Genomic DNA, 22,753 nt, shown 5'->3' on the forward strand with positions numbered 1-22,753 from the left:
AAGAGGAAACAGAGGGGAAAATCATAGAATACCCCCAAACTAAAATACCAGACAGAAACACAAAGGGAAAGAAACAATGGAAACACCAAGCTACCAGAAAACAAAAGATAAAAATGGTTATAAGAAATCTGCATCTATTAATAATCACCCTAAATGTAAATGGACTTAACTCACCAATAAAAAGGCACAGAATAGAAGATTGGATCAAAAAACAAAACCCAACCATATGCTGCCTTCAAGAGACACATCTCAGCTACAAGGACAAATAGAGACTCAAAGTGAAAGGGTAGAAAATGATACTCCAAGCAAATGGCATCCAGAGAAATGTGGATGTGGCCATACTTATATCTGATGAAACAGACTTCAAGATAAAAAAGGTAATGAGACAAAGATGGATATTTCATAATAATAAAGGGGACAATACAACAAGAAGACGTAACACATCAATATATATGCTCCCAATCAAGGAGCACTAAAATATATAAAGCAACTACTAACAAAACTAAAGGGAGAAACTGACAAAAACACAATTATAGTAGGGGACCTAAATACACCATTGACACCTATGGATAGATCATCTGAACAGAAATTCAATAAGGAAATGTCGCGGCCCGCGCGACCAGGAGGTCTCTGCCTGAGGGGGAAGGGTGAAGAGATTGAGAAATGACACAGAGACAGGAAAGCTGGAATCGGGAGGTCCACCATCCACGGATGGCGGAGCAGTGGCGCAGTTTTTATTTCACACACAGTTTTTATACAGTCTTAGAATAGTTATCTATACAAACAAGTATTAGCAGAACAAGCAGGCTTCCCATGGGGATGACCTTGCAGCTGCAAGGCCTTTGTCAGCTCACAGCCTGCTCCCCACAGGAAATATGAGCCTTAAATGACACATTAGACCAAGTGGACATAATCAACATTTACAGAGCTTTTCATCTCAGAACACCCAGCTGCATTCATTTCTAGTGCACAGAGAACATTCTCAAGGATAGACCATATGTTGGGACACAAAACTAGCCTCAGGAAGTTTATGACCATTAAAACCATGCAAAGTGTATTCTCTGATGACAGTGCTTTGAAAGTGGAGATCAATTGCAAAAAAGAAGGAAAAACCACAATGGAGATTAAACAACATGCTACTGAGAAACCACTGTGTCAAAGGAGAAATCAAAAGATACATAGAAGGAGATGAAAATGAAAAGGCAACATGTAAATATTATTGGAATGCTGTGCAAGCAATATTAAGAAGGAAATTTGTACCATTACAGGTTTATATCAAGAAACAAGAAGAATCCCAAATAAACAACCTAATATTACATCTTGAATTAGAAAAAGAGGAACAAATGAAACCCAAAGTCAATGGAAGGAAGGAAATAATAAAAAATTAGAGCAGAATTAAATGAAATAGAGAACAAAAAGACATTCGATAAGATTAATGCAACAAAGCTAGTTCTTTGAAAAGATTAATAAAATTGACAAACCCTTGTCTAGACTCACTAAGGAAAAAAGAAAAGGCACAAACAAAATCAGAAATGAAAGAGAAGTTATGGTGGATACCACGGAAATAGGATCATGCAAGAATACTATGAAGGAATATATGCCACCAAATTCAATGAACTAGAAGAAATGGACAAGTTCTAAGAAATATATAGTCTTCCTAGACTGAATCACAAAGAACTAGAAAATCTAAATTGAATGATCAACAGTAAGGAAATTGAAACAGTCATCCAAAAGCAAAAGTCTGGGACCACATGACTTCACTAGTGAATTCTGCCAAACATTCAAAGATGATTTAATACTTGTTTTCCTCAAATTCTTCCAAAAAATTGCAGGAGAGATAATATTTCCTAACTCATTTTATGAGACCAACCAAATCTGATAAAGAAAACTACAGACCAAATATCTCTGATGAATACAGATGGAAAAATCCTAAACAAAATACTAGCAAACTGAAAACAACAATATATTAAAAACATTATATATCACAATCAAATGGGGTTTACTCCAGGAACACAAGGATGGTTCACCATATGCAAATCGAACAATGTGATACACCACATAAACAAAATAAGGGGTAAAAATCATCATGATATCAATAGATACAGAAAAAGCATTTGACAAGATGCAACATCCATTTGTGATTTAACTACTTAATAAAGTGGGTATAGACGGAAAGTACCTCAACATAATAAATACCATATAGACAAACTCTCAGCTAATATAGTGAAAAACTGAAAGTTTTTCTTTTAAGATCAGGAACGAAATAAGGATGCCCCCTCTCACCGCTGTTATTCAACATAGTATTGGAAGTCCTAGCCACAGCAATTAGGGAAGAGAAAGAAATTAAAGGCATCCAAATTGGCGATTAAAAAGTCCAATTGTCACTTTTTGCATATGACATGATTTTTTACATAGAAAACACTAAAGACTCTACCAAAACAAAACAAAACTATTAGAAACAATAAACAGATACAGTAAAGTAGCAGGATACAACATCAATGTAAAAAAAATTCACTGCATTCCTATATGCAAACAATAAAATTTCAGAAAAAGAAATTGAAAAAAAGTTCCTTTTGCAATTGTAAGAAAAAGTATGAAATACCTAGTTATAAACTTAACAAAGGATTTGAAGGACTTATGCACTGAAAACTATAAAACATTATGAAAAGGAATTGAAGAAGACACAAAGAAATGGAAAGATATTTTTTGTTCATGGATGGAAGAATCAATATAGTTAAAATAGGTGTATTAACCAAAGCAATATACAGGTTTGATGCAATCCCCATCAAACTCCCGATGGCATTTTTTTCAAGAGATACAAGAAAATCATCAGATTTTTATGGAGTCACAAAAGACTCCTAATATCTAAAGCAATCCTCAGAAAAAAGAACAAGGATGAAGATATCACAGTCTCTGAACTCAATTTATACTACAAAGTGACAATAATCTAATCAGCATGGTATTGGCAGAAAACCAGACACACAGACCAATGGAATAGAATTGAGAACCCAGAAATAAACCCACATAAATATGGACACAATTTTTGACAAAGCCAAGAACATACAGTGGAGAAAAGAAAGTCTGCCCAGTAAATGGTGCTTGGAAAATTGGAAAGCCATGTGCAAAAGAATGAAACTAGACTGTCTGTTTCTATATACCAAAATTAACTCAAAATGGATCAAAGTCCTAAACATAAGACCTGAAACATTGAATTGCATAGAAGAAAACATAGGTACTAAGCTTCTGGACCTTGGGTTCAGAGAGGATTTTATGAATTTGATCTCAAAGCAAGGGAAGTAAAAGCGAAAGTAAATGAGTAAATGAATGGGACTATATCAAACTAAAAAGCTTCTGAACAGCAAAAGAAACTGTCGACAAAACAAAGAGGCAACCAACTGAATGGGAGAGGGTATTTGTAAATAACATCTCCGATAAGGGGCTAATATCCAAAATATATAAAGAACTCATACAACTTAACAACCAGAAAACAAACAATCCCATTTAAAAATGGGCAGAGGACCTGAACAGAAACTTCTCCCAAAAAAACATACAAATAGCCACAGATATATGAAAAGAAGCTCAACTTCACTAGCTGTTAGGGAAATAAAAATAAAAATAAAAACCACAGTGGCTATTATCAACAAGACAAGTAACAACAAGTATTGGAGAGGCTGTGGAGTAAAAAGAACACTCATACACTGCTGGTGGAATGCTAGGAGTTGACCTTTTTCTAAGACAATTTCATTTGCCATGAGTTCATTTTGTATGGCAAGGAACCATTTGATGCAGGTTTTACTTCTTTGTCAAAATACTAGACAGATATTTTAAAAGTGTATAGTGTCCTGTTTTTTTTTTTTTTTTTTTTTTTTGACAACTAAATTTTGCCCAGGAGGTGATTTTGTATCATTTTGTATGGCAAGGAACCAATTGATGCAGGTTTTACTTTGTCAAAATACTAGACAGATATTTTAAAAGTGTATAGTGCCCTGTTGTGTTTTTTTTGACAACTAAATTTTGCCCAGGAGGTGATTACCATAACTGCTAATTAGTTACTATTTATTTGGGCTAATCTTTATTCTCGTGAAAAATTTTATTTCTGGTGGTCTTTATTGAAGACCAGTAAGTGAGGGTCATCCTAAGTCAGAAAGAAAAAGTGTACATGTTTAATTTTAGAAATATTAATTTTAATTTCTTACCCTGCTATAGCCGAAACCTTTGTGTAGCATGGTTTTGCCTTTTTATTCTATGTTGGCAGCAGTGGAATAACAAAATAGATTCTACTTTGTTTGTCTAGAGGTTTTTTTGTTTGTGTTGTCTTCAAACTTATCTGATACTTCATTCTTACTGCAAAGGAAAAATGAAAACACAATGGACCTATCAGCATCTCCAAAATTGCCCTTGATAAACTGAATGCATGATTAGAATTATGAACAAATTTCAGTTTTCCGCTTCATCTTTGATCCTTGAATAGCAAGTAGAATCTTATTTGTCTTTCTTGTTGGGGTAGAAATATAATTACAGAAATATAATTAGTTTATGTCTGTAGTAAGATAAAGCAATATTTGGATTCAGACTCCAACAATACCCTTTGAGTTAAATAGACTATATGGTAGAAAAACAATTGTTTTTCCCCTAAAACTCTTGACTTTCTTCTCACTGTCTCGTCAGTGACATCAGTTATAGCAATTTCAAATCATTGTCTGAATAGTAAAGCAGTGTTTTTATTGCCTGCGATGTTGAGAAATGAATGCTAAATATGTAGTCACTGAGCTTTCATTTGCTTAGTGTGAGAAAACACAATGACCCAGGAATTTGACGTGACTACTAATGTCTAGCTATATGCTCTATGGATGCAGATTGTCATCATGTATAGACTACTTAACTAACTTCCCGAGAAATTACTGAAGAAATATTTTTAAAAAGTGCAGCCATCAAAAGGGGAAAAAAAAACACAGTAGATACTATACATATTTTTGAAATGCATATAATGTTTCTAGTTTAAAAAAAAACATCTGCAGGTAAATTGTCATTTTTAAATGGTAGAAAGTGTACAGTGTTTTCTTCTTAGTTCTTCTTAGTTAATGCAGAATGAAGTATTTGAGTATGTAACAAAATTACTGTACCATCTAAAATTCTGTTTTAACCACTTGTGATCTGTCAGAGATCAAGGCAGGCAAATTCCCAGCTTTCATGTCATTAATTAAGGGGTTAAGTACCACAGACAATTTACAAGAAAATATATTAATGGTCTGAAGAAAATACAAATAACATGTTGGTGGGGGAGTTGATAAGTTTAGCTTGGGTGATCCAGGACAGTTTTACCATAAAGGGACCTTTTGAGTTGAGATGACAGTAAACCAGACATGTGAATTTCTAGGGAAGGTGCATTTCAAGCAGAGGGAACTTCTCGTACCAACGCTTTGAGGCTAGTACAGTGTCTAGGAACAGAAACAAGTGGACAGAAGAAAGCGAGTGAGGAGGAGCATTAGCGATGAGGCCAGTGAAGCAGGAAGTGGCCAGGTCATGTAGGATCTCATAGAGTAGGGCAAGTGGTTTGAAGTCTACCACCAGTGCAGAGAAGACTTTGAAAGGGTTGCCTTGATCAGAATTGTGTGTTTAAAAGAGCATTTTGCTCTTTGTGTGGAAAATGGATTGAATGAGAGGGAAGAGTTGAAGCAATAGGAGGAGGACACCGTGGCATCCAAAGAAGGGATGATAGTGGGCCAGCTTAGAGAGAGAGCCAAAGTGCTCTTCTCAAGACCCTCCAAGTTACCCTTGCTCTGAAATGTACCCTGCTCCGCAAAATCAAAATCCCATCCATTGAAACACTTCCTGTTTCCATGGAATAAGGGAAGGATAGCCTTCGTCCTCCACAGCTGTTTCCCATCCGAGCTTAGGACTCTCAGCATCCTTTCCTCCACATGGACATTGTTTTGAACCATCCCGGTGGTTTTGATCAAATAGTATGCTGTAAAATATTATTCTTAAGCTCTAACAATAGCCCTACAGACACAAAGATTAACTTAAACTAAGGAAAGTTCAACTGCCAGAAGGTTAAGACTATTTGAAGTTATACTCTGTAGTACTTTCGGGTTGAGCCTCGATGTGCAAGACAGGATTTAGTGAACAATAACAGATTTTTCAAGCAGACTATCATTCTAGAAATCTTTCCTTATACAAGATTTCCTTAGGTGCTAAAGAATCTTTCTTTCTTTCTTTTTTTTTTTTTAAAGCTGTGCGTTAGGAAATCAATTTGGGGGCTTGTGTCAAGCAGTACAGGCAGGGCCAGCTTCCTGGGTGTGCAACCTGAGCTTAAAAGGGCTTCACACTTGCTTTAATGCTATGCTTTCACTGTGTTGAACTCCTTATAATTTTTTAATAAGGAGCCTTGCATTTTCATTTTGCACTGGGCACCACAAATTCTGTAGATGGTCCTGAATATAGGTGTTGAAAAACTGTTTAACATCTGTCCCTCTGCTCTAAGGTAGAGGCAGGAGTGGAGCATGTCTGAATAAGGGGGGTTCTCAGCAAAGACAATTCATTGCTGAGATAGATCCAGTGGTTCTCAAGTGCCTGTGTGCAGCCCATCCCTTCCTGGTGTTTACCTCTCTGTGGCAAAATAAGAACATGAGTGATGATGCCCTCAGTTTTTTGTAAAGCTAAATTTACTCCACTGAAAGCTCTGTTCTTTATTCTGAAATTAAATTCACATTGCCAGATTTGGTCTAACATGTCTTCTGTTTTGTCACATCTTGGTAACACATAGCAGTTTTTTCTTTGTTTTTAAAGCATTTCTGTAAAATGAAACTTGACCACTTCATTTCATCCCAATGTTTCTTGGCAAAGAAAAACTAAGCAACAACAAAAAAAGCCGCACTTGCATCGCACCCCTGCCTTCTGCTTTACTTTTACCTATTTTTTTTCCTAATCCCAACATCACTTTTCTTTTATTCTAATTATTCCCAGTAACAATGACTCACTGTTCACAGATACTTGAACCTAATTTCCTATAGTTAAGTAAAAGGTAATCAGAAATAAATCCACATGGATATTAGAACTTGTTGTAGGCAAATTCAAAGTTGGGGAGGGATTACCCTCTTATAACCAGACTGCTTTTCATTTTTTTATAATTTTGTTTTATTAATCCATCCCTTTTATGTCCTGAAGGAGAGCAGCCATTTTCTTTTCATCTTTTTTTCCCCAGCACGTAGCATAGTGCATTGAACTCAGTAAGCCTTCAATGAATATATGGAAAGTGACTGAAAAAAAAATAGGTAAATGATTTTTAACTAGAAACGTCCCTGACATGGAGGGATGTCATCATTTTATCACCACTTTCTTTGGCAGCTCCAACCCTTTTTTAGAGAGCAACAAAGAAAGGTCAACAAAGGTGAATGACATCTGTAACAGGATGTTAAAATTAGACATTTTTTTTTCTTTTTTTTAATTCTTTTTTTTTAATTTATTGGGGTGACAGTTAGTAAAATTACATAGATTTCAGGTGTACAATTCTGTATTACATCATCTATAAATCCCATTGTGTGTTCACAAAATTAGACATTTTTCTCTGCATCAGCGGGGACTGAGAAGGCACCGGTTGTTTCCACATTTCAAAATGAGGTGTGAGACCACCAAATCAAGATTGGAAAAGCTGATGTTCAGGAACTGATTTTGTGACCCTTAGCTGGCAACCCACCTCCAGCCAATATAAAAGTTTGGAGATTACAACAGGAGAGTCAGAGAGAGAACGGCTGGTGTTCTGGGAGTCCTGTCCTATCCCAATCTCCCTAACGGGGGTGAGGGGTGCTTTTACCACACCTCAGCTATGTGGGAGGCTTCCCTTGAATACCCCAGAGAGCTTGGGTGAAGCAATGGCTCAGACTCAACCCTAAGAAATCAAGACGAGTAGGGACTATAGCTGCTGGAAAATCTGACAAGGGGATGTGAGATCTGCTACATCATGGGTGTGCTAAAGCCTACAGGGCAAAGAATTCTTGCTTCTTATTGGCAAAATGTGGCCATACCAAAGAGAGTCTTAGACTGTGTCCAAGGGGACTGCCTGGGGGAGGGAGTTAACACCAGCAGAAAGAATATGAAGGTGTACATGGAGGCTAGGGAAGGAGCTATTGGTGGGAAAAGTTGCATTCACCAAAAAAGAAGAAACTGAAGATAAGAGAGCTCCAGTGAGGAGTAGGCTACAAAGAACCCATAAAAATATCCATGTGACAAGAGAAAGAATTGACTTTAAACACCTAACAAAATGCTGAGTGCTGATGCCAGCAAGTAAGAGCCCTAGAGTCTAGGACAGGACAGTATCCCCCTTTTTTGCGGTTTTGCTTTCCCTGCCTTTAGTTACCCATGGTCAACCATGATCTGAAAGGATTAAGTGGGAAATTCCAGATAGAAACAATTTGTTAGTTTGAAATTACACCGAGTTCTGAGTAGGGTAATGGAATCTCACACCTGTGCCCCATCCCACCTGGGAAACGAATCATCCCTTTGGTGGGCATCTCCCCACTGTACACGCCACCCACCCACTCATCACTTAGTAGCCATCTCCGTGATCAGATTGATTGTCGGGGTAGCACAGTGCTTGTGTTCAAGTCACCTTTGTTTTACTTCATAATGGCCCCACGGTGCAAGAGTAGTGGTGCTGGCAATTTGGATGTGACAGAGAGAAGCCGGAAAGTCTATGTATATGTAGGGAAAAACACAGTATGTATAGGGTTTGGTATGATACGCAGTTCAGGTAGCCACTGGGGGTCTTGGAATGCATGGATAAGGGGGGGGGGCTACGGTACAGTGCATTGAATGGAGAAGAGAATCGTCAGATATTTGGTGAACACAAAGATACAGCACCTTGTTAGGCCAGTATCACAAGGATGATTATCAGCATTGTGTACAGATGAGAATAATCAGGTCCAGATGAAGCGTCTTACGTCAAATTTTATTCCTAGTACTGACAGAATGTAGTCCAGAACACTGTTCTGAAAAGGAACCCAGCACTGCACTCTACTTCCATTATCAGGCTTGTGACATAAAACAAGTAGGTGTTCAGAAGAAGGCTTCCGGGCAGTCCTTCCTGTGGCTTTTGTAGCAGGTTCTTCACTTTAGCCTTAGGTTAAGGCAAGCCTTCAATGGTGGCTACTATGTGCCTGTCAGGATACAGGGCACTGCTGTGATGGTTCAAATATGAGTAAGACAGTGCCAGACCTCAAATAGCTTATGGCGTACCGATTAAAGGCAATCATTTGTCATTTACTTAACGTAGAGCATGAGTTCAAGAAATATTATTAGTTCCATTCTTGTCATTGTAAAATTAAGTGGTTGAACTCGGGTTCCCTACAGATTTAAAAGTCCTCCAATCTACAATTAAATATAGATTGCTATTTTTTTCCATCACCAGATTTTATTTCTTATTCTTTAATGACGATTGAAAATACTGTTGTAAATAAAGAGTTGTGTAGGATTTTCTATCAGTCCTTAATTAGAATTGAACATACATAACTGCCCTTTTTGTACTGGCTTCGCTAATATGTAATATTTTGCTTCTCTACATTCAATCTCCGATTTTTCTCCTATTGTAATTTACCACCTGCAGAAGTATCAGGCCTGAAAAATGCAGGAGTGAAATGCCCATTAGCACAATGCCAGTTGTTTCAAAGGGTTTCCTAGCCTAAGCCTTTTTCTTAGAGCACATATTCAACCATAATTTTCAGCTTTCAAAGCTGGTTCAAGTCATAGACCAGGAGGCAGCTCTCTTTTCACATAAATGTTATGAATATTGTTGTTTTCTAACCAAAATATATGACAGTAATTTCTTGAGAGAAGATCTGAGACATTGTGATTGAGCCAAACTCAGAATGAAAGAAGATGGGGAGAATAAATATAACTTCATGCCCTCTAAGACTTCTGAATTAAGACATGTGTGAATTCTATGTGGAGGAATCATTCATTCATTCATTCATTCGTGTAGTAAATATTTTTGCTGTATGCATAATGTGCAAGGCATATTATGCACTGTGAGGTGCTGGAAGGAAGTGTGCTTTCAGCCCCACTAGAGTGAGTAGTGACATGAGAGAGACAGAGCAGAGCAAAGTGAAGATGAACAAATGTAGCATTAGACCGTATGATAAATACCATGAGGCGCAGGTAAGCATAGTGCTAAAGAATAGCCTGGGGTTGAGTGGAGGATGGGGGAGCAGGAGATGAGAGACAACCTGCGTGGAATCGTAGGGGATGGTTTCTCTGAGGAGACTTAAAAAGGAGAAGCCACCAGCTACTCAAAGAGCATTCCAGTCAGAAGGAATAGCCTGTGCTGAGGACATGAAGGTGGAAAGAGCTTGACACGTTTGAGAACCTTGAAGGATACCAAGGTGACCCGAGGATGAGCAAGAAGAACAGGAACCCAAGATAAAGTAGGAGATGGAGACATGCAGGGTCTTACGGACCATGGAAATAAGTTTAGAAATTCATTCGACCACAGTAAGAAGCCATTCAGTTCTTTGAAGCCGAAGAACAGCATCGCTCCCTTATGCCTAAAAATGCTTGTTACAACCACAGTAATGAATGGTTGAGCAAGAAGAATAGGTAGCAGGGGAGACAAGTCTAACTGGGGACATGAATCGGGAAGGCTTTGGTAATAATAATCCAAAGGAGTGACAACTACTGTAGGGAGATGGTATTGAAGATGGACAGAAGTGGAGACATTTAAGACATAATTGGAAAGCAGAACACAGAATTTATTGATGAATTAGGAGTGGAGAGAGTTACAAAGGAAGGGATCAAATATAACTTGCAAGTATCTGGCTTGAGTACCTGCATGGGTGGTGGTGTCATTCACAAAGATAGAGAAAGCAGGAAAGAAGGTTAGGGGTGAGTTTAGGAATCAAGTATTTGTTTAGGGACATGTTAAGTTTAAGATATGCCATAGGTAGTGGATAACCAAGTAGCTAGTTGTGTATTTAAGTTTGCTGTTCTGGGAAAATTGGGCTGGAGGTAAACATATGGGAGTTTTCAGCGTATAAATAGTTCATCCCAAAGGAATGGATGGGACCATCTAGGGAGACCGTGAAAATAGAGCAGAGGGAGGCCCAGCTCCATTAGTCCCTGGATCTTCCAAAATGTAGGGTTGAAAGGGGGGGGGGGGAGAAAAGAACTCTGAGGAATAGTGAAAAAAGGAATAGTAAAAGTATTGTGCATTAAGGAATCTAAGGTAGAATGCTTCAAAGTTAGAGGCCTGTTAAAAAAAAGAGTCAAGGGCTTCTATGTACCAGTGTGCATCATGCTGAGTAACATATATGGATGATGTTATATTGTCCTTTTCATAAACCTTTAAGATAAATGCTGTTATTAAACCCACTTCACAATGAGGACACTGTAGAGAGATTAAGTAATTTTCCCAAGACCCCTTAATGAGGAGCCCAGTTTTGAACCCATGCATTCTAACCTCTGAGCAATGCACCATCACAAATACACTCTGCAGCTAAAGGTTAAGAGAAATGAAAACCAAAAAGTAATGTTTAAATCTGACCACAGCAAAGTGATTGAAAACCTAAATGAGTTGTTTTGTGAAAGGTATGGATGCAAAGCAGTATTGGAGAGGGTTGTACAGTGATGAAAAGATGAAGCTGTGTGGTGTAAAAGAGAGAAGAGAAATCAAGAAATGGGATGGTAGCCTTAAAAAGAAAAGGACTTGAAAGGATGGGAGAGGTTACCACCCGGCTGAATGCTGGTGGGAATGGTGTAGCAAAGGAGAGATGAATGACCAAGATGGGACGTGATAATCTCGGAGTAAAGCCTTGAGAAAGTGATGTAGGGGAACATTTTCTCCCTTTCCTTCATCCCTTCCTGTGCATGTAAAATAGAAATGTCCTTCCTTCGGAAATATTCAGAAGAGAGATTTGGCACTCTGTGCTTCTTCCTACCCCAAGGAGGAAGAGGGATGTCTCGGATTATGACAAGGGCTGTAGATTATGTCCCAACCTCCTTGCCTTCTCTGCTTGGCAGCTGATGCCAACAGGTGTTCTGTGAACTGCTGCCCATGGGGTAGCCTCAGCAGGACACTGCTTCTCCAAGCTACCAGCTTGTGATGGGGTCCCTGGCTCCTGTATTTGTTCCTCCATTGATTCAAGACTTTTAGAGGGAAGAGAGCGGTTAGTACATGAAAACGCCAAGTACAGAGAGAGGATGCAACTGGCTCAGAGAACATGTGGAGAGTTGGGCTTTAACAAGAGGAGGAGGACCATAATCTCTTCTGGAATAGGAAAAAAAGTCTTAATAGTGAAAAATAAATGTAGGTTTATGGAATTGCCATTGCAAGAAGATAGTTATTTCTTTAATGTAATTTTAAATATTATATGTTTACATAAAGCTCTAAAATCCAACTTCATTGTACTGGGGGTACTACATAGCCTTCATGTGTTAAACAGTTATCATCTGAACAAAAGAAAACTATAACGGATTCCTCAATGATTGTCAAATTGGGGGAGAGGACCAGACTCTACATAGGGCAGTTTGCAAAATAAACCTTTTCAATCAATAATACAATCAATAATGCAATCCAACATTTAAAAACCATTTTTTTATCCAACATTTGAAAACAGGATTACTCAAGGATTTTTTGTGTGTGTGTTCACCATTAGGATGATTTAGTTTAAAAGACATAAGAAGCAATGGATTAACCAGTGATGTTTTCCATCAAGTTCCTGAATTAATATCTAAATAAGAGACCTGTATTTTTTTTGTACACCTTCTTTTCCTGTTTCTCCTGTCTTCATTTAGGGAAATTAAGATGCGAGATTACGTGCTATATTAGCATTTTAACTATTAAACCATTGGGCTTTGGCCTAGATTATTATTACTTGCAGAAGCTATCTTGATTAAATTTGGAGTTGCCTTATGTTGTTCACAAGCAAAACTATATTTTAATCAGCTAATCCATATGCCTTATACAGACAGTTTCTAATGGGCCCTGTAAAAAATAGATTCCTTTAATCAGCAGTGTTGGATAGAAGCCTAAAGTCTTAAAATAGTCTTCTTTATTCTGATTCCTTCTTTCTAAAATGAATAAACAGAATGCAGTCCTTGTGACAATAGCCTGTTACAAATCATTTCATCAAAAGTAATAAAATTAAATTTCATCTCTGTGAGATATTGCAGGAGACTGTTTTTAACATCTACAAGAATTTGACTTCCAAATCCTCCAAGCCCTAATCTTTGGATTTGCATAATGGGTTTCTACTTTCAGGATTTTCCAGTTGAAAGAGTTTGAAGTTCCAAGGCAAAAACTGAAATAAATTGGAAATTTGTGTACTTTTAAAGCTAATGATTGCAATATAGTGGTATAATTGGAAAGTACACGAAGGGGAAACATAAGAATTTTACTAGTATTGACTTAGCATATTTCAACTGTATAGTAGAAATATAATATGCAAAATTCTTAATGAATGCTCAAAAAACATAAATCAGAACTTTCTAATTAATGAAATTGTTTCATCACTAGGTTGCTTAACCTGAACTTGAACCCAAATATTTGATTTTAGAGTCCTTGCTCTTTTTACTCCTCCATGACACCACTTATTTTTTTTTTTTTTTTTGCTTCAGGGGAGATACTTAATCAATAAATTCACAAAAAATCAACATTGTAATAAAACTGTACAAATATTTAGCTAAATTGGAAAATTGTTGTGAATGTTCCCAGCATGCAAGTTGGCATTATAACAACTCACAGGAAAAATCATGTCTTTGTGAAATACCAAATGTGAAATGAGTAAAACTATATACAAGGTTGTTTGCTAGCTCTAAAACAATTGTTTACTTGAATTTTTTATGAAGGCTGTTTAATTAAATATGCTTGATGTCTTGGATTGCCTGTCATCTTTTATTTCTTAGTGCTGTGAATGTTTTATATTTGAGAGCTACATACAACATATTGTGAAAATAGAGCTTGGAAGATCATTTAACTATTTATGAATGATTATTTTTTTTTAATTTTGATTAAATTTATTGGGATGACATTGGTTAGTAAAATTATGTAAGTTTCAGGTGTATATTTCTGTATTACATCATCTATATATTGCATTGTGTGTTCACCACCCAGATTCAATTCTCCTTCCATCACCATATATTTGAGCCCCTTTTCCCTCTTCTACCACCCTTACACCCTTGCTCTCTGGTAACCACTAAACTGTTGTCTGCGTCTATGAGTTTTTGTTTCCTTGTTTATTTGTGTTGTTTGTTTGTTGCTTTCAGTTTTATTTCCCACATGTGAGTAAAGTCGTAATGGTTCTCTGCTTTTTCTGTCTGACTTATTTCGCTTAGCATAATAATCTCAAGAACCATCCATGTTGTCGCAAATGGCAGTATTTCATCTTTTCTTACAGCCGAGTAATATCCCATTGTATATGTGTACCACGTCTTCTTCATCCAATCATCTATTATATCAAAGGACACTTCGGTTGTTTCCATGTCTTAGCCACCATGAATAATACTGCAATAAACATAGGGGTACATACCTCTTTATGGATAAATGTTTTCAGATTTTTTGGGTGGATAACCACAAGAGGGATTGCTGGGTTGTTTGGTAATTCTATTCTTAAGATTTTGAGGAACCTCCATATTGCTTTCCACTGTGGCTGTACCAATTTACATTCCCACCAGCAGTGTATGAGCGTTCCTTTTTCTCCACAGCTTCTGCAACATTATTACTTTTCTTGTTGATAATAGCCATTCTAACAGGTGTGAGGTGATACCTCGTTGTGGTTTTGATTTGCATTTCCCTAATAGCTAGTGAAGTTGAGCTTCTTTTCAGATATCTCTTGGCTGTTTGTATGTCTTCTTGGGAGAAGTGTCTGTTCAGGTCCTCTGTTCATTTTTTGTTGTTGAATTGTATGAATTATATATATATATATATTTTGGATAACAGCCCCTTACTGGAAATATTTTGCATAAGGATGTCAATTTATCAAAGCTACAGATTGTTTCTTTAGAAATTACAAAGCTAGATTTAGTGAATTAAGAGAAATATGTATTACAGTATTGGTCATGGAGATGAAACTATTTCCTTTGTCTATCCAAGCTCAGAAAATTCCCATACGGGGTGGGACAAAGTCTATATTATATGAATATATTAAATTGATCATTATATTGGCTTCCAAACTGTCCAAAGTCTTACTGTCTTAGTTTATTTTCATAGAATTTTATATATGAATTTGCTTGTAAGTTTGTATTATTCTTGTGCCTTTTCCCACGATGAAACCATTTATTCATTCAACAATCTATTTACTACATGCCTACTATATGCCAAAAAACTGTAGTGAGTCCTAGGAATAAAATGGTGAATAGACTGAACTTTTGTGAATTTAGGAATTAAATTGAGCTGGTGATGAGAAATCCTAATAGAAAATGCCTCTCTCCTACTTCTTCTCTGGGCTGGAATAGGCATAGGGATAAAAAACAGCTGGCAAACTTCGAGAACTTGCATGTCCTTTTTCATGAAAGTCAGTAATAAATGTTAACCTTTTATGTTAGGGTTTATTAAACTCTGGAGAAGCAGACTGGTTTGGGATTTAATTTCTAGTATTTTTAGAAGAAAATTAGCTATAGTAGCAATAAATTAGTGTATGCTTTCATATGATTCATAGTATATGCACTGACTTGCCCTTTACAGAGTTGAATTCAATTATATTTAACAAGAGAATTTCTAGCAAATGATTCCTGCATGTCACTGTACCTGTGGCTTAATTCCTGAATTCTCTGTTCTCTGAATTTCCAAGATAGGAAAACATGCATTTCTTAGAATGAATACAGGGCCAGAAACATGTCTTATTGTAACAAGTTATCTAGTTTTGGTATCCCAAAGTGGGACTACCAGTTTGTAGTCCCAAAGGATACTGCTGTTGAAACATTTTGCATTGGTTTGTAATTTAAAAAAGAAGATTGTGTAATTGCTGATTCCACATTAATGAGATCATCTGTCTCATTCCTTGTCTTTGGGGGCACAAAGAACAGTATGACCCCAGCAAATATAGAGCCGACTGTAAGTGGCACATTCCACATCACAGTGGATTGCTTTCTTACTTTAACGCATAGATTTCCAATCTGTCATTTCTTCTGGTTGGACTTCTGAATATGCTTGTTTTTTATGCTGATTTTGTGGTTTGTTTTTAGCTGCTGATTTGTAGTCAGACTGTACAGGATGGGTAACAAAAGCCTTAATTTTTCAATGTGAAAATTTTTTAGGCATTTGCTCTCAAGAGCTGTTTTTGAGTGACTTGAGATTTTTGCAGCAGCCACAGTATCCTACTTGGAATAGCTGCATTCTCAGCAGCTTTACTACTTTAAAAAATATCCTTACATTAGCTCTTTTAGGAAGCAAGAAGACAGCTTTGCCAACGGCAATGAGTTGTGCAAAACACAGATGGTCTTCTTGCTGGAAATTACTGGAAAGGACGTAAGTGTTAGGTCTTTGGGGCATAGCCATTAATATACCTCCAGGTATATATGTGTACATGTACGTTTGTGGAAGTATATGAGAAATGAATGGGCAAGGGGTGAATTTGTATAACTACTACTGGTACTGTAGATTTCTGTGGAATTTTATAAAGAGCTTTCATAAAAATTAATACATTTTGTGCTCACGATAATTCTCTTGGGTAAAGTAGGTGGATAGCACCATCATGGGTAAAAAAAAAAAAAAAAAAAAAAAGGAGAACCAGACAATCCCTGTCCTTGTCCAAGGTCACATAGCTGGTAAGCGTCCGAGCTGAAATTTATCTCCTAATTCCAAAGTGTGGCATTTTGGTTAAATGTCCTGATTGGATACCAGCTTCCCTAATTTTTAGCCCTATCACTTTATCTAAACCTTAGTTGACCCCTCGACAATTAGGGTATATGATACCTACCTCACAGGTTTACTGTGAGCAATAAATGAAATAATGTGTACATAGCACATGGTCTGTACCCTGTACCTTATAAAAGCTCAATGATTGTTCATTTTTGCTTGTTTTTGTTTAAAGCAAAAATTATTACATGCTAAGTATCCTATGGGCTTTTATAAATATTAATTTAATCCTCATGGTAATTTTAGACACAGGTATTGTTAATACCTCTACTTTATATATGAGAAAACAGAGACAAGGAGAGGTTAAGAAAATTGCCCAAGGTTACACAGAGAGTAAATACCAGGTTAGGGATTCTGGCCCCCATGTCTATAGTTTTAATCACTTTGCTATTATTCTCAAGGTACATAGTCAAATAAATGAAAATGTGGCTTTTACATGCTAATGTTATACCACCTTAAATTTCTATGACCTAGGGAATATTCCCATTTTAGTATAACAGATTTTTCTCAGCTGTTGATATTATTACCGAGGTATCCTAAGATGATGCTAAATGGATAGTAGAAGGTTCATTTTTTTCCAGATAGCTACAGAACTCAGGAACATATTTAATTAGTTATAATGCAGCTACAATTTCAATTCCACTTGATGGAAGAGGTAATTCCAGTTAAGAACTCAAACTCAATGAAAACATTCTTTTCTTATGCAATTAAGTCATGTCAGGGATTAGTTTAGGCAAAAGGTCGAGTTCTATCATGCAGTATTTAGACAAAATAGCAATACTATTGAAAGATTCAGAGCCTGATAGAAAAAGAACGATGAAAAGCATTTCTTGGTTATGACTTGAATGGAAGATGGTAAAAGAGTAGAGATAGAAGGTGAAAACCCCACAATGTGAAATGAAAAGGAAAGGTAAGACCAAAATAGTATGCCAGGTAATAAATAATAGCAATAGAGGGCTAACTGTTAAGAAGCTTAGCGAAAGCATCTCCATGGTGAAAGCTATTGACATAGGAAATTGACTCAGATCTTTGAGAGAAGTCCGTTACAGGCAATGAAACATTCAGTCACTGCTGGTACAAGCCCTGGGCTTTGGACTACAGGTTAAGTCATTTAAGCTAAAAGATTCATGTGCTCAAACAATAATGTGAAAAATGAGTGGACGATTTCTCATGTTTCCACTAAAGTAGTAGTAAGTTATGCAAGAATAAGATTTAGCCGATTGCTATGGGAGTAATTCTGTTTAAATTGGTTGGTTTTGGAAGTTTTCTGCCACTTCTCTGTTTGTCTAGTTTGTGACGTCACATTTCATCATTGACCTAGAGGGCTTCTCCTGCTACTTGGAGAACTTGCTGAAATTGACAGGAGCCCTGTTTTTCCAGAGTAGAAAAGTCAAAGACCCTGCTCACACTTCCTTTCAAATTCTTGTTCTTACTTCTTCACAGTTCCTTGGTCTCTACCTCTTCCTTTGAGTTTGCTGTTTTAAATCAACCCCACACAAATTTTAAAACATGTTTACACCCAAGAGGACTATCGATGAATTAGGTGTTTTCCTAAAGCTTTGGGGATTCTCACAGGAGAAATATTACCTTGCGCGCACCTCAAAGGTCTCCCATTTAGCTTGTTCTCTTTTCTTCCCCTCCTACCCTCAAATCTATACTCTAAACTAGGTGAAACCCCCTACAAAACACAGTGCGGTCCATACAGGCTCAGTGTTTATCTGAAGTAGGGCAGCTAGGAAGGATTCTAAGAAGCTGATATAATTTCTTCAACATCCATGCAAGTTTGAAGAACAAAATCATATCCTCCCTGTATATCCTCTTATAAAGAGATTGGACTTATTGAGAGCAGCCTGTGTTGGTGCTATGCTGAGCACCTTCGCATAGGATGTTTTCTGAGTCCTTGGAACCTTCCTGGGAATGTTTTATCCCCATTTTATAGATAAGGAAACCGAGTCTCAGAAAAGAGTCCAACATTGTTACCGTGCTGAAAGAAGGTATTGGAATACACATAGAGGAGAATAGGAATAGTTCTTTTCTGCTCAAAAATGAAGGAACGAGAAGAGGCAAAGGTTAGGAAACCCTAGGCAGCCTGCATATCAGAGTCATGCCAAGAGGGATGGCTCCTTTCACTCATTTTTTTCTCCACCCAATATATCAACACTCATTTTCTGTTGGAAGTGCAAGCACGTTAAACAAAGATCATTTTGATGCCAATGAGGAGATTATTTTAGTCTCTATTTGTAATGTTTCACTTATTATCAATGGATATTTTGTCTTATGTACACCTACATATTCCATTATGCTATATTTGCATTAGCACATTTAATTAAGACATTGTTTAAAATTTCAGAAAGACTTCCCCCTTCATGAAATTTGGAAATTGAAGATAGCACTTAGCGGGTTTCCTTGTCAACCATAGTAGTTATTTTTAAAATTTTTAAGGGAGTAATTCAATTACCCACATTCAGTTCTGCTTTCTCAGAACGTGTAAATGGAAGTCTTTTCTTAAGCAAACCAGGAAACCTGCTAGTGATCTTCCAGACTTTAGCTACAACAATGGAAACATGATACCCTTCAAGTCTTGATTGGGGAATTGCAAGAAGAGGAGGGAAGGTACCCAAGGGCCATTTTCTGCCTGCCTTGGGCCTTTGGAGGCCAGACTATGCCCTTTGCTCATTCCAAAGAGGTCATGGAAAGAACTCGTGGGACACTTAGACATTTTGAAATGATATACAACTTCATTAATTATAGTATCGAGTACTTTATCAGATATAAGCCATCATGCATTATAGTATATAGTATTTATATAAGCCGTCATATAAATTATATTATCTAGTACTTTTATCAGATATAAGGCATTCCATAGCCTGTAACTAACAATGTCTCTGATATTTGACTTTAGTCACACTGATCAATTCTAAAGCAGGCCAATACAAACTACAAACAGTGTCTGGTGATAATATGATCTGCTGTGTGAATTTGAGATAAAAACATGTCACTCTAACATTTTGAAAATAATCTTTGCTGAGAACTAGAGCAGTTAGCTTTCTGTCTGTAAAATTCAGCACCTTTCCTTTAAAATCCTACTCCCCTCTCCCCCAAAAAACCCTTCCTTTATATTGAAATTCAAATTTAATATTGAAATAAAACTTATCGGATGAAGTATAGAAGATTGACATTTTTGTAGGTGAAAAATGGTCAGATATTGGTGATTTCTTAGGGTTTATAAGGTTCAATATTATATTTTTAGTGTAGCCTACGTCTTTGTGTTGCCAAAGTGTGCTTTTCTGGAAAGTCCTGGGAGGACACGTTCACTTCGTTGCCCAGGTGACCTGCAACTTATTTCTTAACTATTTCTTACTCATCTTAATGCCTTCTTTAGTTGCCTACAGTACTACTGTAACTTTTCACTCTAGTCTACAAACTCCAAACTGAGGCAAGGGTGGTGTTATTGAGAAAGCATTAATAAAAAGTAAATAACCCAGTGCAAAGTAAATCCATGTTTCCTCAAGTGTGTGAGTGAGATCCACTGGATGAGTTTTGGTGGCTACTTCTTGGAGGACATTGCATGGAGTTTGCTTAACTTTGAGATGCAGCCTTCTACCTAATTTCAACAAAGCAGCCCGGGTGATCCTTGTAAAGTACAGTAATCATGCAATGACACCTTTGCTCTCTCTTCGCCTCATTTTTTAATAACCTTGAAGCTCTTTATGATCTGCCCTCATTCCCCTGCCCCCAGCACCATCTTTTGACTTTATCTCCTGCATCTCTCCCTCCCTGTCTCTGCGCCAGCCACCTTGACCCTCTAATACAAAAATCAAATTATGTGCTTGCTGAAACACCGCTTCCCCAGATATGCTCATGGCTCCTTCGTTCAGGTCTCTTCTCAAATATGCGGTAGCTGAGAGCCCTACCTTGGCTTTCCTCTCTATAATCGTGTGAATGTACACCTGTACTCCATATCCCTTTTACTCTGCTTTATTTTAATCCACAGCATCTATTACCACCTGATTTGTTCTTTATTGGTTTGTTTATTTACTTATCACTTGTCTCCTTCCATAAGAATGAGGGCTCCATGATGGCGGATGTTTTGCCTGTTTTGTTCACTGTGTATCCCTGGTATCCAGAGCAATACCTGGTGCAAAGTAGCTGTTCAAAGCAGTAGCCATATTGCTTCTTTTGCCCAGCAATATTATTTTATGAAAACCATCCATGTTGTTGCAAGTAGTTGTAGTTCATTTATTTCCATTGCTGTATAAAATTCCATTTTGTAAGTATTGTCACAATTCATTCACCCATTTCTACTGTTGGTAGACATTTGGGTTGTTTTGTATAATAAATACTGCTTCTGTGAACATTCTTGACTGTGTCTTTGGATGGACATTTTTATATTGGTATAGGATATCTCCTAAAAACAGAATAGGTGAGTCAAAAGATGCATCCCTTCAGCCAAGCAGACATTGCCAGACATTTGTCTAAAGTGGTCGTACCAGTTCTTGCTCCCACCAATAGTGTTGGAGAATTCCACTTTTTCCTCATCACTATAATTGATATCATGTCTTTTACAGTTTAGCCATCCTGGTAGGTGTGTTATGAGTGCAGTGTAGTCTTAATTTGTATTTCTCATGACTAATGCTGATGAGCTCTTTTTGATGTGTTTGTGGGCAATTTGGATAAAGTGAGTCATTTTCGTGAATATTAAGTCGGTGATACAGGTGCTCTGAGGATATGGCAGAGATCATATGGGTGGATAGTGAGTTGACTACAATTTAGTAAACACTACTTTCATAAATGAATCCTTTAGCATTGACGCATTCTATTCCTTGAACAAAGCTTTTGCGCTAGTAAATTTAATAGACGCTGATTGAGAGTTAATTACGAATAAACCCCTCTGTGGAATGCTGGGAGGCTGCTGAGGTTCATGTCATCGGAAGCCTCCCAAAGGATGCCACATGCAAAGGAAGCCAAGTCCAGAATCATGAGCAGGGTCTGGCAGTGGAGCAGAAAATGGAAGCTGATATGCTTTATTTCCAGAAACTAGGAATAAAGCCTGGAGGTGTGACGCTGTGTGAAACTTTCAGAGAATTGCAAATGTTTAGGTGTGATTACCATAATACACCATGATACAGAGAACTGCCAGCGTTTTCTATATAGGGAATTAAGACTTGAAAAAATGACACTTACTGTTAGCCTCCAGAAGTACCAAGGGCAAAGAGTAAGTTGGGCCTGGAGTTCAGTTATGTGACAAGTATCAAGTCGTGTAGCTTCAATTATTCGAATTTAGCTCATATCATTTACCAATGTTTTTTACATCAAGAGAAACATTCTCATGCATGAGTAGGGAAAATATTGTATGGCTAACTTTTGCTTTCCATGTTAGGCCTGGTGTCGGCCGTCTAAAATGTAAAAGTGAGCAATACTTTTTGTCATTGAGAGTGTCTGGAGAAACCATGTGAACTATAATTTTTACAGCTAAGATGCTGTTAAAAATTAAACAGTGAAGCACTGGCAGCCTTTAGTTGTCCAGATAATCACTTCATTATTTTTTTCTGGGTTGCAATTATTTATTTCTAACTAGTGTTTGACTATAGCATTAAAAAAGACTACTCTCATAACCAAAAGCAATTCCCAAATGCATTATCTTTGACACCACATTTTAACTTGTTATTAGAAAAATAGAAGTCCTTTATCACCTTACATTTTAATATGTTTTAGCGAAGCCTTTCAAAATGATTAGGCAGAAGATTTTTTTTTCCACTTTGAAAAATGTTTGAAGAATTTAAAATCCTCTAGGGAAGGTCTATAATTTCTGAATAAACCTTGTTCTGTTTCAGGGGCAAATATAACTCAATTGTTGAAAAACAATTATGATGGAGATAAATGTGAAACAAGAATATCTCATGAGTCAGT

The 22,753-nt window shown here is 37.0% G+C and overlaps 1 protein-coding gene across 2 annotated transcripts in view; it reads left to right on the top strand.

Annotated features, from left to right (window-relative positions):
- The window catches only part of OXR1 (oxidation resistance 1), a 452,988-nt gene that overhangs the window by 223,349 nt on the left and 206,886 nt on the right, over nucleotides 1-22,753 (top strand). The window lies entirely within an intron of this gene.

This window comes from Rhinolophus ferrumequinum, chromosome 14 (genome assembly GCF_004115265.2).
Source record: "Rhinolophus ferrumequinum isolate MPI-CBG mRhiFer1 chromosome 14, mRhiFer1_v1.p, whole genome shotgun sequence".
Classification (NCBI taxonomy): domain Eukaryota; kingdom Metazoa; phylum Chordata; class Mammalia; order Chiroptera; family Rhinolophidae; genus Rhinolophus; species Rhinolophus ferrumequinum.